This window comes from Acomys minous (genome assembly GCF_964271855.1).
Source record: "Acomys minous genome assembly, chromosome: 1".
Classification (NCBI taxonomy): domain Eukaryota; kingdom Metazoa; phylum Chordata; class Mammalia; order Rodentia; family Muridae; genus Acomys; species Acomys minous.
In genome coordinates this window covers 96,321,631-96,341,441 of record NC_140483.1, presented here as the reverse complement: position 1 = coordinate 96,341,441, position 19,811 = coordinate 96,321,631, and the positions used below count along the sequence as shown (strand labels likewise).

Here is a 19,811-nt window from a genome sequence, read left to right as displayed (position 1 = left end):
GAAGCAGTCATTAAAAGTCTCCCCCAAGCAAACAAAACAAAACAAAACAAACAAACAAACAAAAAACCTAGGGCCATATTTTTTTCAAAGACTTCAGTGTCTTCATATACAACATAAACAATAATAATAAAGTTCCTGAGCAGTTATAGTACAAAATGCCTCCATACGTTTGGGCTATACACAGCCTGTAGGGCATTTTCTTCATTGGGATTGATGAAGGAGGGCCCATCTCTTGGTAGGCAGTGCCACCCCTGGGCTGGTGGTCCTGAATTCTATGAAAAGGCAGGCTGAGCGAGCCATGGGAGCAGGCCAGTGAGCAACACCCATCCATGGCCTCTGTATCAGCTCCTGTCTCCAGGCTCCTGCCCTCTTTCAATCTCTGTCTTGACTTCTTCCAATGATGACCCCATGATGTGGAAATGTAAGCCAAATGGCCCCTTTGCTCCCTGGCTTGTTTTCGGACCTGGTGTTTCATCACAGCAATATCAACTCTAACTAATACAAAAATAGGAAAAAGTCAGTTAGGGAAGGGGTTTCTCACTGGGATAATCCTAAATAAGTCTGCAAGAGTTTGGAGTGAGTTTATGGAAAAAATGAGTAAGACTTCAGAACAGTGAGCTGAAAACACCCCTGGGATCTTATAGGCAGGGCTTAATGGGCACTTATGATTGAAATGAAGGTGACCAAAAATGGTGATACAAGTGTGGGCATGTACAGTGTGGGCTGTGCTCACAAGGTTTCAAAGGGGAACGAGTATTTTATTGGAACTCCAGGTGGCCCCTTAATATTATACCCTAGTCAAACTTATGGCTGTGTCCTGGAAACTGAAAAATGCTAAATTCAGAAATAATGGACTAATTTGTTGGGGTCCTGTGAGAGGAGTTCAGGCAGGCTCAGAAGTCTGGACATGGGTGCAGTGACCTATGATGATGTGCACGTGAACTTCACCCAGGAAGAGTGGGCTTTGCTGGATCCTTCCCAGAAGAGTCTCTACAAAGATGTGATTCTGGAGACCTACAGGAACCTCATGGATATAGGTATGAAAGAACGCATACTGGAGAGAAACCTTATGAATGTAATCAATGTGGTAAAGCTTTTGCATGTCTCAGTCATCTTCAAATACATAAAAGAACACATACTGGAGAGAAATCTTTGAATGTGATCAGTGCGGTAAATCCTTTGCAAGTCAGAGTCATCTCCAAATACATAGAAGAACACATACTGGAGAGAAGCCCTACAAATGTAATCAATGTGATAAAGAGTTTTCACAACATAGTAGTCTCATAGTACATAAAAGAACACATACTGGAGGGAAACCTTATGAATGTAATCAATGTGGTAAAGCCTTTGCACTACACAGTCATCTTCAAAGGCATAAAAGAATTCATACTGGAGAGAAACCTTATGAATGTAATCAATGTGGTAAAGCTTTTGCACGTCACAGTCATCTTAAAATACATAAAAGAACACATACTGGAGAGAAACCCTGCAAATGTAATCAATGTGATAGAAACTTTTCACAACAAAGTAATCTAATATATCAAAGCAAACACACTTGAAAGACAACCTTTCAATATGATCAATGTGGTAAAGCCTTTGTGTGTCATAGTAGCCTCCAAATACATTAAAGAACACATGCTGGAGAGAAACCCTATGAATGTCAGCAATGTGGTAAAGCCTTTGCAAATCACAGTGATTTCCAAATACATAAAAGAACACAGAACTTTAGTCCCAGAACTTGGTAGGCAGAGGCAGACAGATCTCTGTGAGTTCATGGCCAGCCTTGTCTACAAAGTGAGTCCAGGAAAGCCAAGACTACAAGACAAACCCTGTCTCAAAAAAACAACTCCCTCCTCCCCCCCCCAAACACTGGAGAATATCATTAGTGTGGTAAAGCCATTTCGAATCATGGTCATCTTCAAATACATGAAAGAACACATACTGGAGAGACACTCTATGAATGTAATCAGTGTGGTAAAGCCTTTTCACATCACACTCATCTTCAAAGGCATGAAAGAGTTAATACTGGAGAGGAACCTTATGAATGTATGCAAAATGGTGAAGACTTTGCACATTTCTATAGTTTTCATCATAATGAAAGAATTCATACTGGAGAGAAATTCTAAGAAAACAAAACGTAATTAAAGAAGAATGTCAGAGACATGAGGACAAATCATAGAGGGTTTGCTTAAGGAAGTTCCAAAGATCTCCCACTGGCCAGCATGATCTTTTGACATCCAGAACAGCTGTTGAGGCTTTGTTTGACAAAGTTCCAAAGATTTCCAGCTAATCAGCACTGTCCGTAAGTATTATCTATGGCCCATGTCCACATATGGAATAATTTTGCCTAAACACTACCTTGAAATCTGATTTTTCTCCTAAAATTGCCTTTTTCTCTCTTCAGCCCTAATGAAATTTACACTGGAAAACTTTTTCCCACAGGGAATATTGAAAGAAGGCATCTGGACAAAGGTATGAGACAATGAGAGAGTTTTGGCTCAAACTATTGTGACTAGCCAAGCAGAAACTGCTAGAAAAGAAAATTAGGACTTTGACATAACAGTACCTGGTTAGATATTGTTAGCTCTAGAAAAGTAAAGCTTGTTCGTATAACAAATTAAAAGTTTCTTTGTAATCTGCTTTGAGAGCAATAGAAGGTGGGTTTGGAAGGTCATGCTTTACAGATATTTTACCATAGAGGACCCCTTGGCAGTTAGATAAAGCTGGATAGCACACCTGTCGATATGGGATTGGAAGTAGTCAAGGTTTTTTGTGTTAAGAATATTCAGGCTGGGTGTGGTGGTGCATGCCTTTAATCCCAGCACCTGGGAGGCAGAGGCAGGTAGATTTCTGTGAGTTTGAGGCCAGCCTTGTCTACAAAGTGAGTCCAGGACAGCCAAGGTTACACAGAGAAACCCTGTCTTGAAAAAACAAAAACAAAATTAGTTTCAAGCTATGTTGCTATGATAATCATGTAAACACAATGGCTTAAAACCCAGGAAAATTTATTATTAAACTTTGCTGAGTATTGTTTAATAAATAATAATTAGGTCATGCTGACCATTGCTTGGAAATGGATTGAATTTTGCTATATGCCTTCTTGTAGGTTATACAGATCTGTTTGTATTTCTTTGTTAGTTTTCTTGCTTTGTTGATTTTTAAATATTCTATTGATTGTAAAAGATAAAATTATGATGTAATCTGTAATGAAAAAAATTGAACTTCACTTTAAATAAAGTACTAGGGTTGGCCTAAAGATATAGAGTTAGAAGAAAAATAAAGTCTGCTGGGCTAGAAGACCTTTCAGTTTTGTACTGCAAAAAGAAAAAGAAAAAGAAAGAAAGAAAGAAATTTCAAGACAATATAACAATGCTGTGATCACACTGCCTTACCTATGTGGATCAAAGCAGAGGGCTGGTTTGGAATATCCCATAAACACATGGAATGGCAGGTAATCGTGACAGGGCCGATGCTCTAAGGATAATCAGCTTCTCCGTCCAAAGTTCTAATGGGACAGGTGGCATCTGCACATCAAATCCTCAACTCTAGATGCAATAAGGTTGAGTTTCAACTAGTACCACCTTTGTGAGTGGTAGGGAAAGGACATAATTCAACTCTAGGTTTCTAGGTGATATCCACCCCTTTCTCACAGTCTTAGACAATATACTAAATTGTTGTTTAGTCCTGACATCTCTGACAAAAAACAAAATTACATCAATTTATTTTAAAGATCTTGGTTGATTTTATTTTCAGCTGTAGGATCAGACAAGATTTCACATTATGAACTCAAATAAGCATTCTAACAGGATGAGTAGAGAAGAGTATAAACAGAGAAGAAAGCAAAAACAGATGGGGGGAAAAAAGAAAGAAAAAGCAAGCCAGGCGTGGTGGCACACACACACCTGTAATCCCAGCACTTGGGAGGCAGAGATAGGCAAGTCGCTGTGAGTTCAAGGCTAGCCTGATCTACCAAGTGAGTCCAGGAAAGCCGAGGCTACACAGAGAAATCCTGTCTCGAAGGAAAACAAAAAAGAAATGAAAGAAGGAAGGAAGAAACAAATAAGCAGAGAAACACCAAAAAAGAAGCAAAGTTGTCATTTCAATGTTACTTTCTTGTAACTTTGGGGACAAGGAAGTGGCCTGTGGGGAAATGACCGCTGCCTAACTGCACCTTGTAGCTGAAAACACTGGGGACTCTTAATGTGATCAGGAACTGGTCTGCTTAGGAAATTTGGTTTCTAGTCCTCTAAAACTGACTTCTCTGAACTCGGAACTCTGACAAGCATTTTAGTTTCAGGCTGATGGCTCACAACTTTAATGTGACTAGCTTGGCTTGAGGTTTGACCTGGTGTGTCAGGACCTCCCCCAAGGATTTTGGTCCATAATAAAGGTCCCCTTGTGATTTTATTTGACACTTCAAAAGGTTACATTCACAGACATTTCAAATGCCTGAGACTGTTTTGTGATGGCTAAAGGAACTCCATTTTGTGCTTCGCATCCATCTTGATACTGAATCTGTCTCTCACTCAAGCCCCTGCTCCTGGCATCCCTGGCCCCTTGGACCCCAAACAGAAATGTACAGCTTGATCATCTGCTTCTTATGCTACAGTCGACCCTGGTTTTGTCCTCTGTAACTTGCTTATGCTGATAACCGAGGACTATTTAGGGGTTGCCTTGACCATCTAATCTTGGCAGAGCTAAATAGATCTTGTGGGTTTTGCCTTTAAAAGTTCTTTCTTCATCTGCTCCTGATTTGGGTGAGAGGCTGTGGCCCTGTTAGCAGCCCTGTTAGAATTTGCCTAATTATAATCTAAAGAGCATCTGAGGGCCTTCCCAGTGGCCTTGAACCCCATGACAGTTTCACCCTACAGACCCCTCTTAGGTGTCCACCATGTACAGAGACAGATACAGAGGTAGATACCAAGGCCAAGAATCACCTTGAAGATTCCAAATGGGAGTGTTGTGTGCTAAAGCATACATCCAAGTGCCTAGCAAGCAAAACAGAAGGGTATATCCTGGCCTACAGAGAGAGACTTGTATCTCAAAACTTTTGATTAATTAATTAAATGAAAAGGACATAATTCTTCTAGCTCAAGGAAAACCGTCATGAACTAAAAGAAGTGTTACAAAGACTTAGTGGGAGCTTTTGTGACTCAAACAGTTATGTGCACCGTAACTGTATAGGATCTTTCTTGTTACTGTGCACATTGTATATAAAGACACCGAAGTCCAGAAAAGCTTTAAACAACTTTCCAAGGTCCTGTAAAATCAGGCTGACCCTTCTGCCTCTGCCTCCTTCACACTAGGATTACAGCTCTCCACTGCCTCACCTGGAATCCAACAAACACCTCTTGCTCTTTATACTCGCTAGGAACTAAAATAGTTCAACTGTCAATATCGAAGACAAACTCATTTTCCTAATATAAACAAATGGCTAGACTTAGGAAGAAATCTTTACAAAAAATTTTTTAAATATTGTTTTAGTGATTTAGAAGAGGTTTAATGTTCTAATGTTTTCTTTTTCTCATAAGCATTGCAGTATGCTTACAGTGAGAGCGCAATGCTAGTCTTACTGTTTTATTTAGAATATATACTGCCTTTATTAAACAGCTTTTATATCAGCAGCTGGTAGGTGATCTCTGTGGGATAGTAGTAATACTTTGAAGAGCTATTTGTTATTAACCTGTGTATCTAAGCCAATGTCCTCTTAGCTTCCCTTTCTTGGAAGGTGTCCCTAAACGTGACTCATCTAGCTTTCACCAACCCTGCAGAAGGTGACAGAGAGGACCTCTAATCCCAGAGATTTCCACCCTGATTCGAACACCTGTGATGGCCACGCATGTGTTGCATAAGCACACTGGTTTCTCACTTCCCGTTCTGTGCCTACAGAGCTTGCGCTCCCTTTGCAATGAGGGAACGTGCCAGACCACGTGATATGAATCCACGTCCACAGGCCATGCTCAGAATAAACTTTCACTTCCTTAAAGCAGAGTGTTTTATGCCTATGTGTAGCCATGATTTTCTCCTTTTGCAAAAGAGACTTTAAAACACAGATATGGATTTCTGAGTTCAAGGCCAGCCTGGTTTACAGAGCAAGTTCTGGGACTACATAGAGAAGCCATGTCTTGAAAGAATAAAAACAGAAAACAAAAATTGTAAACTTGTTAGAACCAGGAAAGGGATGAGGAATTACTGTCCGGAGGACACTGGAGTAGAACATGTGACTTTACTGCTGGTTCCCTGCTGAGTCTGCCCCATCACACCGCACAACAGAGGGAAGAAGGTTGCCTGTGAGCTAGTGGAATGAACTAGAAACCTCGTGGAAGCCTCGTGAGTCAGTTATACGATCCATACACTTACAAGGTCATTTACAGGTCCATGACCTTGAGAAGAGGTAGTTTCTGGGTCCATCTGTGTCCTGGGCCTCTTCACATCCTCTCCGTAGCTCTTGGTGGTAAAGTATATCTTACTTGTATTTATTCCCCCTTGGGGCTTTGGAAGGGCATGTGTTCAGGCTCACCACAGAAGGACATCCCACTTACAGATAGCCTGGACTTTTAGGCTGAGCGCCTGTTTATTTTGGCTCTCATTCTACAGTTGCCTTTGGTGGAAGCAGAGTCTTTTATTGTCACAATACGCCCAAAGTCAAACTGCAAGGTTCTTGGCTCTTGGTTTTTACAGCATTCTGAAGCAAGGTTTCACTCTGTGGCCCAGCCTGGACAGCAGTGCGCAGTTCCCTTGCCTCGGTTTTCCATGTGCTGGGATTACAGACATGCTCCACCATACTGGGCCTATTCCTGCCATTTTAATACAGCGCTTTTTACCTGGTCTCCCTCTGAGTGAGGTAAGTGAAATCCTGCTTGATAGGCAGGCATTCCCTGAAAGATAAGAAAGGTTGTTTACTCAAGGAGGAGGTTCAACTCCTGAGTGAGTGCTCCCACGAGCCTGCCAGGGTAGATGTTTTGCAGTAGAGAACCTCACAGGTCGAGGGGTCCGGCACCTGGAAAGGTCCACTCACTACATGAAGGGGCACTTGAAGCAGGCTCTCTTTAAATTTTCCCAACCAATCTTTTGTTTTGTTTTGTTTTGTTTTGTTTTCTGATTTGAGAATAAGCAGCTGTTGTGGTTTAGATCAGAAACCTCCTCCACAGGCTCCTGGTTTAAACTATTCCTTATCTGGTGTCACTGGTTTTGGAGGCAGTAGAACTTTCAGGAGGCAGGGCCTGCAGGAGAATCAAGTCACTATGGGTGGACCATGAAGGTTACATCCTGCGCCCTCCTCCTCCACCATCATGTGAGGACATTCCACCACCACAAACCCCACCATGTCTTCCTTGCCACAGTGGATGAAAATGGAGATTTAAAAAATAAATCTTTCCTCCCTTATGTTGGTTCTGTCACGTATCTTTGCCAAATAGCACAACAGTAATCAACACAACAATGAAACGCATGGTGAGCTCAGGGTCACAAAGGAAATAGCCACTCAGGGGAAGAGACGTGCGGGATCTGTCCAGAAGCCTGCTGTGGTGAACTGAGCACACAAAAGGTCAGCAACCACTGCAGTGCATAAGCAAACTCAAGACAAAATCAACAGGACCTTTACTAAAGGCAAAAGATTTTTCTCTAGGCAGAGGCACACAACACAGACACACATTAAAACACACACACACACACACAGATGATGCAGACACACACAACACAGATACTCATAACACAGACAGACACAGAGATACAACACAGACATACACACTCACAGAGATGGAGCCACACACACACACAGACACAGATAGACACAGACATACACAGACACACACACACACACACACACACACACACACACACATACACCATGGGGTTCAGGAGAATATGTCCCTACAGATGTTACTAAGTTTAAAGTGTTAGTAAAGTGAGGTGATGTCACTCCTGGGTTTTCTGAGCTGTGTTGAAGATCATCACAAGCTCCTTAAGAGATAGACAGAGGGAGAGTTTCACAGGACAGAGAAGAGCATGTGAACACAGGTTGGGCTCACGAACCTAAAGCCAAGGAGGACAGGCAGAGGCCACCGGAAACCCCCATGACATTTCCTATGGAACCACCACAGAGAATGCGACCACCCAAACTGGTATTTTAGTGTAGGGTCTAATGATACTGGAGTTCAAATTTCTGGTCTCCAGAACTACACAAGAGGAAATCTCTGTTGTTCAGTCCAACAGTTTACTAGAATTTGCTACAGGAGTCACAAGTCACTAAGATTACCTAATGTTTATTAAAGACACACACACACACATACACACACACACACACACACACACACACACACACACACACATACACACACACTCCATTGAGATCTGAGAAAAATTAGCACACAAAGGAGCTTAGAGGAAAGGGAAGCGGTGTATACAGTTGGAGGACTAAGTAGCTGAAAGAAGCCAAAAGACGAGGGGCATACACAGCAAATCCTTGTTTTGATGAACCTCAGAGTGGTTGGTTCAAAAGGAGTCTCCTGAAAACATGTAGAACATGAAACACATTTATTGCGTGTGTTAACTGGGGCTGGTGGTGGGGGCGCCCCAAACCATTCTATTAGAGGGGGCCAGACAAGCAGCGAGAAAAGCCCAAAGGGAGGTCAGAGGTCAGGGTTAAGGGCAAGTCTCAGAATACTTGATCCATATGTTCAAGGAAAAGGATGTCAAAACGGATGTCTTACGGTGGCCCAGCTTAGATTTCCTTCTATGTGGCACACTTCATAGTAATCTTAAATACAGTATACATAATAACAATGAACTATGAAAACATAGACACTCACACACAAATGGAAATGTTATACTAGAAAAAAAAAAGCACTCATTTGTTTCAAAGTTGTCATGTGCATTTGGTGTAACCCTAGCACTTGTGAGTGTGGTGCCTTCCATTTGACCCACAGCATGGCTCTGGGAGAATTTTTAGTCTCTAGAATTTCAAACAATCTGAAAAACTAGATTCAACACAACCTTCTCTCTTTCTCTTTTCCTCTTCCTTCTTCTCCCACTCTTTACTCCCCTTTCTGGTTTGTTTTGTTCCTTATTTTTTGATTTCTGGAGACAGGGTTTCTCTGTGTAGCCTTGGCGGTCCTGGACTCGCTTTATAGACCAGGCTGGCCTCAAACTCACAGAGATCTGCCTGTCTCTGTCTCCCGAGTGCTGGGATCACAGTTGTGGGGGCACCATACCCAGCTTTACTCCCCTTTCTCTCTTCTTGCTTTCTTTCCTTTTCTTTCTTTCTTTTTTTTTTTTTTTTTTTTTTTTTTTGTAGACTATCATTCTTTTGTATCATTTTGTAGACAGTAGCTTGCTGTGTAGCACAGGCTAGCCTCCAACTAAAGCTCCTACCACTTCAGCCTCCCAAGTGTTGGCTACAGGCCTGTGCTACCATACCTGCTCTGCCATTTTTATATAATCAGCTTAGCAGGCATTTCTAAAATTGTTCTCACTGTGATAAAATAACACGCCCACACAATCTCCAGATGAAGGCCATTGGGTTCCAGCTGCCCAGGGTGCAGACAGAGGCAGCCTCGGCCCAGACGCCCCAGGGTTAGAGGATTTCCACACTCTGTAAGAGGATCACTGTTCTTGCTCCTGCCTCCTGCCTCCTTCACCATCCCAACATGTGCCCCATCCCGCTCTCACTGTGACCGAATATACTCTACAAACCATGAGACTTTGCGAGAAGTAAGCTTGAATGAAAAGCCATGTACTGGGTTCCACGGGCGGGATCATGAGCAGAACAGAATGGCTAGCTCCAGATTTCCACGGCGGCGGCGAAGCGTAAACATGTCTATGTGGTTTTTAGGAGTTCGTCTGAGAGCAAAGGGATTAAAATCACAGGTGCTTTCTCGTGGCATGTGTTATTCCGTCCGCTTTTAAATGAAATCCAAATAGATTCATTCCTTGGCTTTTGAGTCTTGTGTTACAAAATTTAGTGACCGCAGGTGTCACATCTGGATAATTTCTTTTGTTCTGACGCCTTCCAATGCTTTACGCTGTCTAAGTAAAAATACGCAGGCTAGGTTCTTTGGTTCTACTTGGTTTTCAAAGCCTCACTCTGAAGCCCAGATTGGCCCAGAACTCATGACTTCTGCTTCTGTTTTCCAGATGCTGGAATTTTTCTCACAGGTTCAAAACTGAGACAAACTTGACAAAAAGCCGACAAGTAAATAATATGCTCCCTCTCGGCCCGACAGAACTGCAATTTCAGAGCACTGACCCTGATACATGGTTTTGATTTCCTTAAAAAAGTTACGTTGTTGCATTTACTTTTCTGAGGTCCTCTCAGATTGCAAATTTTCTGTGATTTAATTTTGTCCACACTATTGTCTTTCTTCTAAGAGCTTTCTTCATCATTAAAGTCTTTCTGTCTCTAATAAAGCTCTGCCTTGTGTCTGCACACACCAGAGATACAAGAGAAGAGCCTGAGACATCACAAGGCCTTCAACCCGTGCTCCCTAACAGCCAGGCTGTGATATCACCATCTGAAGGTCTACATCCCGTACTCCCTAATAGCCGGACTGTGTCTGAAGGCCTTCAATCTGTGCTCCCTAACAGCCAAACTATGATGTCATTGTTTGAAGGCCTACATCCAGTGCTCCCTAACATCCGCACTGTGATGTCACCATTTGAAGTTATTGGTGAAGCTAGTGCTCCAACCCTAGGCAGAAAACAGCCAAGAATGTGCCCAAGATCACATGGGTAGGTCAGGGCGGGGCAGGACGGGGCAAGACCCCATCAAGAGCTTCCCTCACAAAGTCACTCGGCCAAGGAGACTGACTGCCCAAGGGCTCTGAGCTCGGAGTCCCATTCTGAGCATCACCACCATCTTTTCCACAACTGTCTCCTCCAATTCAAATGAGGAGGAGTGGCTGGCTTGTTCTCCCTACAGCTCCAGCAACCAAAGCCTGCACTACTGCCTCTCTGCAAGCTCATGCCCCCCAAATACACACACATACACACACACACACACACACACACACACACACACACACACACACAAGTAATCTTAGATAACAAAGTAAATGAATGCAGAGCTAGACGCAGGTGTGTTTGACTCCAAAGTCCTCGGTGCACAGGACACCAAGAAAAAAAAGGCGGGAAGCAGGCTTTGAATGGTCAGCTATCCGAAGACATTATTTTGGAAATGTGGGATTCTCCCATTTTCAGTACACAAAGAATGAACGTAAAAAAAAATTTCAAAATCTTTCAGCAGATACTCACTCACCATCACTCCTGAACTCCCTGGGTTTCCCTTACAGGGCATTGGTGCCATGGGCTGCCCCACCCTTGGCACCCAGAAACCTATTCGAGTGGTTCCAGAGCTGGTAAGGCCAGTCTCCACATGATTGTTCCTGTTGGGCGTATGCTAGTGGTTTTCCCATCATGTTTTACCTCGCTGCCAGCCAGGTGACCTAAGAGTGCGGCAGGGGTCAGTCACATTTATTAACCTCTCTCTGCATTTGCCCGTGGTGTCGATACTGAGGGAGTCATGTTGCCATTTGAAGTGCTTCTGGCAGGAACAAATGTTGGCTTAGGCTGTAGCTCTGCCCCAGAATAGGAGGGTGTGGCCAGCTTCACCAGCACAGGACCTCCAGAAAACGACTAGGCTTAAGAATGGGTTTTAGGCCGGGCGTGGTGGCGCACGCCTTTAATCCCAGCACTCAGGAGGCAGAGGTAGGCGGATCACTGTGTGTTCAAGGCCAGCCTGGTCTACAAAGTGAGTCCAGGATGGCCAAGGCTACACAGAGAGAGCCTGTCTCGAAAAACTAAAAAATAAAAAAAAAGAATGGGTTTTAGGGCAGAGCTCTCTCAATCCACCCTGTATACATGTGTAGACATATGATATATAACATGTCTCGTTTATTATACTTGTGTGTGCCTGAGACAGCGTTTCACTATATAGCCCAAGGTGACCTTGAACTCTAGGCACCTTTTCATCCTCAGCTCGCCAAGCTCCCTCCAAACCTTCATGGCAAGTTGTTCATGGTACTTCCAGCACCTTTCCCTACTTTCTTATTCCTAGTAGTCCTGATATCTGTGTCTGATTACACACACACACACACACACACACACACACACACACACACACACACGCCCACATGCACACACACACACCAGATCAAGTGTACAGACTCTGTAAGGAACTACCCTGGGCTTGTTTGGCTCCATTCCCTGGGATTCTCGAAGGTTGACTGTGGAGGGGCAGAGTGAATATCCTCTTCTGGAAGTTTATCAAAGCCGCACAAGAGAGCACCCATAATTAATGCCTTTTGTGGGATTAGTGACCAAGGGACGAACAATAATACAAGGATCAAGGTGAAAAGGTTTGGGGTCTAAGAAAGGGCACAAAAGAGGAAACTTGTCCTGCCCAAGCATTCCGAGGCCTGTTTCTACCAAGAGCATTCACTCCAGATGGCTCATGTAGATCTAGCTCAGTGATGAGAAACAGGGAAATACAATTGCACCCCCTGCTGTTGTTTTGGGGATTAGTTTTTTTGGGTTTTTTGTTTGTTTTTGTTTTTTAAAGATTTATCTATTTATTTCTATGTATACAGTTCTCTACCTTCATGACAGAAGACAGCATCAGATCACATTATAGATGGCTGTGAGCCACCATGTGGTTTCTGGGAATTGAACTCAGGACCTCCGGAGAAGCAGTCAGTGCTCTTAACCTCTGAGCCATCTCTCCAGCTCCCGGGAATTAGTTTTGTTTTGTTTTGTTTTGTTTTGTTTTAAGAAAGAATATTGCCCTATAACTGAGACTGGTCTAGAACTTTCTATGTAGCCCAGGCTGCCTGTGAACTTAAGATGCTCCTACCTCAAACTCTTGCCCTGTCAGTACAGTTGTTCTTGTATGAAAAATTTTTAAAGTAATTAATAAATAAGCAGTTTTTAAATTCACGTGTACAATTTCCTCCTCCCCTTCAGGCATCAAGAGCTTCAAGCACAGGATTGCTGTGAGTTTGAGGCCAACCTAGTCTACAAAGTGAGTCTAGGACAGCCAAGGCTACCCAGAGAAACCCTGTCTCAAAACAAACAAATACACAAACAAAAAAGAGCTTCAAGCACACACACACACACAGACAGGCAGACAGAATATTGCAAAGAATATTATTTTCTTTACAGAAGCTGGGCGTAATAATTACTGACACACTTGTCTGCTATCTGTTCCTTGCCGTGCTGTAAACCGGCCTTAACTTAACTTATATGGATATGCAATATGACAAGAATTTAAATTAGAAGTGAGGTCGAAGAAAGAGTAAAGGCAAACCAAAGATATAAAAAAGCACAGGCAATATAGATAGGTCTATTTGTCATTATCCCCTAGAAAACAGCAAGATAGAGAGGACAGGAATAAAGGGCAGGTCCTGTTAGCCCTGAACACCTGGCACACCTGGTGGCCACAGGTGATGACATAAGCAATTGCTTAGACCCTGGAGGCAGGCCAGCTGCGTCGCCGGTACACTAACAAAGGCCCCAAGTTATAAATTCATGTTGATTGCTCAGGGGCTGGAGGGGGAAGGGGGGAGAATAAAAATTCAGGATAACACAGCTTTTACATTAAAATCAGACACGACTCTGTTCTAGGAAGTGGCAAAGAGAAACTTGTGAACACAACAGACACTCACGCAGAGCAGGCATCTGCAGATAGTTGACTATACTGACCTTCAGGTTTGGCTTTCATACAATTATGGGCTTTGTCCAGACTGAGTGAAAGAGAAGCAAAACCGTAATAATAGTCTCTGTCTCCGGGATCTTGGTTTTAGTTAGCTTGACCTGAGTTAGGAGGTAAGAAGGACCTGACTGTCTTTATAGCAAACAGAAAGGGAGGATGCTCTTGGTAAATAGGTCAGCGAAGCAGCCAGGGTTCAGGGCCCTGTCAGCACTGGGGATTAGCTGGGAACTCTCAGGAGGTTTTGCAGGGATGTAATCCTGTTTAATCTTGGCTTCAAAGCCTTGAGTTGTAGTGGAGGGAGGCGGCAGAGGAGCTGGGAGGGGAGGGGATTTATACTTGCCATGCAAATCGCTCCCTGGGTGGATCGGAGACTGGTTTTATGGGTCTAATGACCCAAAGTTCTCAGTGTAGTGAAGATCTCACTATCTATGAACGCCACAGGATCGCAGTTTCAACTTTGTAGCAGAAGAGAAAGTTGATACATATACATTTTAGCATCTCCTGCCTTTCCCTTTGAATCCGAAGTGATCCACAAGGCATTGGAGTATTCTATAGAGTTTGGTTGGCTCCGGTTTTTTTTTCACATATCAAGTACTTCATTAGTGCTTCTGGGAGAAGGACAGTTTGGACTTCTAGACCAACTATAGTTTCCAGTGTGCTCAAAGTTCCTGTGCTCAAATCTGAGTACAAAGAGGCATGGGAGATGTCAGCAAGCACTGAAGTTCTAGTCGTGATTTTAGCAAACACTGATAGAGTTGGTGTTTCCCAAGTACTGCACTTAGATACAGTGGATGCAAATGAGCAATTGTCCTGATGGTGGGTGCAGACCCCTCTTTACAAGTCAGAGACAACTATTAGCACAGTGTAGAAAGCACTGGGCTTGGCTTTCCTTTTTTTTTTTTTTTTTTTTTTTTAATGGGGTTTTATATAGCTTGCAGTAGCCCCGCACTTGGAACCTATATGGTAAAAGATAACCTTCAATCCTTGATCCTCCTGCCTCCACCTCCTAACAGCAGGTATGGGGTTGAACCCAGGGCCTTGTTCAGGGCTTAGCACATTATCTCACTGATCTCAGGACTAGCCAAGTACTAAATTTGTGAATGAGGAGAAGCAGACCCCTCAGGACAGGAAGTAAGGCATCCTGGAGGAAGTCACAGGTAAGCTAAGATCAAAGAGGTTGGGCTTGGAAAGGTCAGTTGAATATGAGTTCAGGTGGGGCTCACAATGAAAGTGTGGGTTGGAATTAACAAAATCAGACCGGAAAATAAGGTATATTGCTGAAGTTTAAAAGTATCCAGCCGGCCCCTCTATGGTGTTTGCACCATGGTGTTTGCTAGGCCATCTTGAACAGCCTTCCTTGCAATCCAGGGGAATGCATTTAGACTGTATCTTAGGAGAATGTGAGCATTTATACATTGGTATCTGAGCCGCTACATCCCTCGGACTTCACCTATCCTCATGAGAACAGCTCCACATCTGAAAGTACAAGACAGTAAAGAAACAGACAACAGAGGGGTTCCTCCCCTGCCCAACCTGTGGCTGGGTACTCTGCAGCCATCTGGAGGTGTGGGGTCTGAGGGTGCCTGCATGTTGTGAGACTACAGCAATGGTGGTGTTCTTAACTGTGATGTAATCAGTGTGATTCTTCTTATTCCTCTCAGATCCTGCCTCCAAGTCTCAGGCTTCTGGTAAGTGATGGAAAGTGGTACATTAGCACCCTCTGCTGTATTCTGCTAGGGCTGTCACAAGTGGCCCAAGAAAGGAAAGCAAGAGGTGTCAATGTTTTTCTAAACGGGTCAATTACTTAAGAGGGATATTAAAATACATCAGTAGGAAAAGCATTCTCAAATTCAATAAATGACAGGTGTATTTTTCTATATTTATGATAAATTAGCTACCTTAAAAAATAATTCACAGCCAGGAGAGGAGGCACAGCACTCAGGGAGATAGAGCCAGGCACATCTCTGTGAGTTCGAGGCCAGCCTGGTCTACAAAAAGGGAGTCGAGGATAGCCAAAGCTACAGAGAAACTCTGTCTCAGGAAAAAAACAAAAACAAACAAAAGGTTCACATATACGGATAACCCTAGCTCTGGGTAAGGGAACATGAGCTGGCCCACAACACAATTCAGAAAGAATTCCCATGTTATTTACTTATTTAATTTTATTTTAACAAGGTTGGAGGATCACACCCAGGGCCTCACACTTGCTAAGTACCCATGCTGCCAGCACTACTGGCTTGAATATTATTAGCATCAAAGATTTGAATGAAAAATAAAACGTTTTGGAAATAAGCATGCTGGAACAGTATGATTCCTTGTGTGTTGTTTGCCACCTAGTGTCCATTTTTGGAATTTAAAAAAGCTAATTAGAATTTTTTTCCCCCTCCAATCAACATTTCTATGTGAAGGTACCAAACTGTACCATAAAACTCTTGGTTTGTGGAGGTGGGAGAGTGGATGGATACGTAACCTGGATACATCTAAGAAATTGGTTATTTTGGGGAAACAAAGTGCTTCTCTATGCCTGTTACCTGATGGCATTACCTGGGAAAGAGATAATACAGATGGTCCCCAACACTCTGGCCTACAAACTCAGATTCACTGGCTAGGTTCTCATCAACGGCCTGTGTGCAAAGCTCCCAGATGATTCTAATGTGCAACAAGGAGTCTCCACTGGAGCCTACGGCTTAGCTGGGTTAACCTGTGCAGGGAAACTTTGCTGATTGAAAGCATCTATGTTTCTATGACACTGTCTATGTCCCCTAAGGGATGTTACCGTTGTCATTAATTGAGATGGATCTAACTCTGATAGTGTTGGCTGGATGGGTAGTCACTATGTATCCAAAGCTGGCCTCAAACTCATGGCAATTCTGCCTCAGGCTCTCAGATGCTGGGATTACAAGTATATGCCACCTCCATCCCTGGCATTTTATTAGTAATAAATACATTGACTATCCAGAGTTCTGCATAATGCATGATACATTGTGCTGTGTAAATGCGAAGCTTTACTTTTCTGACAGGCTCTCTCCATGAAGCCCAGGCTAGCCTAGAGTATAAGCAAAGAATGGCCTTCAACATACGAACCTCTTGTTTCAATAAAAACTAACAACGTTTATTATCCATTATTTTAAAGGCCTCTGGCCTGGAAGTTCTGCAAGGCCCTGCCTGTTCTTCCTTCCACATCCACCGTTTTGAGGTGAAACTGCAGCCAAGATGCAGATTTAATTCAGAAAGACCCTCAGAGAGAAGAGCATCACACTCAATGTTGAACACCCAGACACTACAGAAAATGTAAAGGCAAGATGACCGATAAGCCACTGGGAGATGATGTGTTTTGTCTGACTACAGCATCCCAGGGTCTTTACCCTGGCTGAGACTTCATGGTAGTCCTGAGACAAGGAGGAGAAATAGACCACGCTGTCCTGTAACACTCTCAGGAGCATGGAAATGGCCAAATTAGCTGCCTTCAGGAAAAGTGCCCTATCTCTGTGTAGCCCTGGCTGTCCTGGAACTCACTCTGTAGACCAAGCCAGCCTCAAACTCAGAAATACACCTGCCTCTGTCTCCCAAATGCTAGGGATCAAAGACGTGGGCCAATGAAAGTAATTTTATGCTTGGGGGTCACCACAAGATGAGGAGCTGTATTACAGGGTCACAGCACCAGGAAGCGTGAGGGCCATGTTAAAACAGTCTGACTGGTGAGACTGAAAGCTCAGACACAAGATGAGGGCTGTGACTCCCGAGGAGCGACTTCTCTTTTGCAGGTAGGGTGAGCTGAGTCTTTCTACATTGCCCCTACTAGCCCAGAACTTGAAATCCCCCTGCCTGGGTGTCCCAAGTGCTAGGACACACCTGAGCATGTTACTTCTTACTGGATGCTGACATACACACTTTGTGACTTAGTTGCACTCAGCCAACCTTCCGATTCCCTTGCAAATTATATTTACCCTACAACTATATTTATCCTCACAACTTCGTGCAGGCCCAGAAAAAATAAATTAAATTAAATTAAAAGAACCACTATGATGCATAGGCATCTTTATCATCATAAAAGATCAATTTAGAGTCAACTGGTGAGGACAAGTGCATTGAGAGCTGGAACTGCAGCTACTAAGTGCTAGTTTTGCGTGGCTGCAATTTCCGGTAGAAAGTTTCATGGACTCCTGCTATGAATACCTGCCCATGACAAATGGAATGTAGGAGACTTGAGGAAAGTAAAGACCAAGTAAACTGATTCCAACTAGAAAAGGCAGGGGGAGGGGGGGACATATAGCATAGCATGAAATTCAAAGAACATCAGCAGTTTGACCCGCAAAGAGCAGCTGAGACAGAGGACCTTCTAGAGGCTGATGCCAAGACTTGGGAGTCCATAGCAAGGATGTGGTGGTACACTTCTATAATGTTAGCATTAGGGAGGCAGATATAGGACATTTTTGAATTCTAGGCCAGCCTGGACTCATAGCAAAAACTTGACTAAAAAATAATAATAATAAAAATAAAATAAAATAAATATTCAAAGCGGCTTGTTTCCCAGGGTGATAAGTTTGTGGAGATAGTGAAAAAGTGAGGCCTAGGTGAAAGACCCTCAAGGACAACTGTGGGACCTAGTAGTCCCTTCTCCCTTTTCTTCCAGACCATGAGTGAGCAGTACTTTTGTAAAATATAAGCCACAGGAACAAAGCCACAAGGCCAACCAATCATGGGCTGAAATCCAAGGTGAGCCACAGCAACCTTCTTCTAAGCTAATCTCAGGCATTTGGTTAAAGTGACAGAAAGCTTGCACTCTCCTTCCTCAAATACCATCAGGGTTTTGGTCAGGATGATCTGTAACCAGCCAGCCACCTGGGAGGACTCACAACTGAGCAACACTGAGGGCTCCAAAGCATGTATATACACTGCGTTTAGATCTTCAGGCTGGCGACACGGCTTGGTGGGGAGAGGGGCTTGTCCAAGTCTGATGATCCGCTGCTCCGATCGTCCTCTGACAGCCACAGGCACACTGGTGCTCATGTACACACAAATGTGTGGGAAAGATTAAGCTTTGTCACAGGTGGAAGCAGTCTTGGCGGGCTTTACCCTTGGGGCACCCCATGAATACCTTGTAATAGACCGAGTGGAGCCATCCTGGGCTTGGAATTCAGGAAACAGACCTGGGAACCCAACCTGGGCTACTGTTTTCCTAATTGACCCTCAACGGGAGAAGGAGACCGCCCTTTGCATGTGACTGAGGGAGGCGGGGAGGAGAGAACAACAAGTTCAGCCCAGGCGAGAGCGCGTGGAGAGCAGCGACCAGGCCGGACCAGCACGCGGGCCAGAGGGACACCTAAGGACCCGTCCCGTGGAACGGATACCGGAAGGGTCACTCTTTTGTCCCTTTAACCTTTTTTTCCTTCTTGTGTATGCTAGTTGGGTTGTATAATAAAGTTTAATTGTTAAGAAACAGAGCCAACACAAATGAATATAAATTTTAAAGGGGTCTTTAAGGTTTTTTCTCAGTGACACTGTAGAGCTGTTCTGTGCGGGTTTTGCACAGCTTCCACTGGCAGGATCTGGGTACCTGATTCCTTCTTATGCTCCTGCCTGCACTGCTGCTATCCTGCACATTGCTGCTTACACAAGCGGTATACTGACCTCCATCACCCGTCTCTCCAGCGAGACCACTAATTTGAACAATGCTTCTGTAGATTCTTTTGTGGTTTCTAATCATAAAAACAGTGAATTAGACTTAGTCCTATCAACTCATGTGTCTTTGCCTCGCATTTTAGGTTACAGATCTCCCTGTGTACAGCTTCAAGCTGCATCACACAAGCTTTAATATATTTCCAAAACAAAGGAGCATCCGTCTGAGAGTTGAAGGTACCCAAAAGTGAAGAGATCAAGAAAAGAAACCCCCTGAAAAGAGAAGCATGAGAAGGTAAATTCTGGAATAAGTAATATGTTAAGTATAAAAAGTTATGTTACATAAAAAAGATGTTCCAATTATTTTGGGGTAATTTACTTTCTGATCATATTTTTTCACTATCTAAGTAATGTTCAGCCAGATAATATTCAATTGCACTTAGAATAAAATTATGTATCTAGCCATAGGAAAAAAAATACCAAGTGT

At 43.4% G+C, this 19,811-nt stretch overlaps 1 pseudogene across 1 annotated transcript; it reads left to right on the top strand.

The window, feature by feature from the left end:
- Positions 1-907: 907 nt before the first annotated feature.
- Positions 908-19,575, top strand: LOC311606575 (annotated as a pseudogene). Its single transcript has 5 exons — positions 908-957; positions 1,131-1,890; positions 11,289-11,354; positions 15,367-15,393; positions 19,471-19,575. The product of its transcript is annotated as an uncharacterized misc_RNA (transcript).
- The last annotated feature ends 236 nt before the right edge of the window (positions 19,576-19,811 follow it).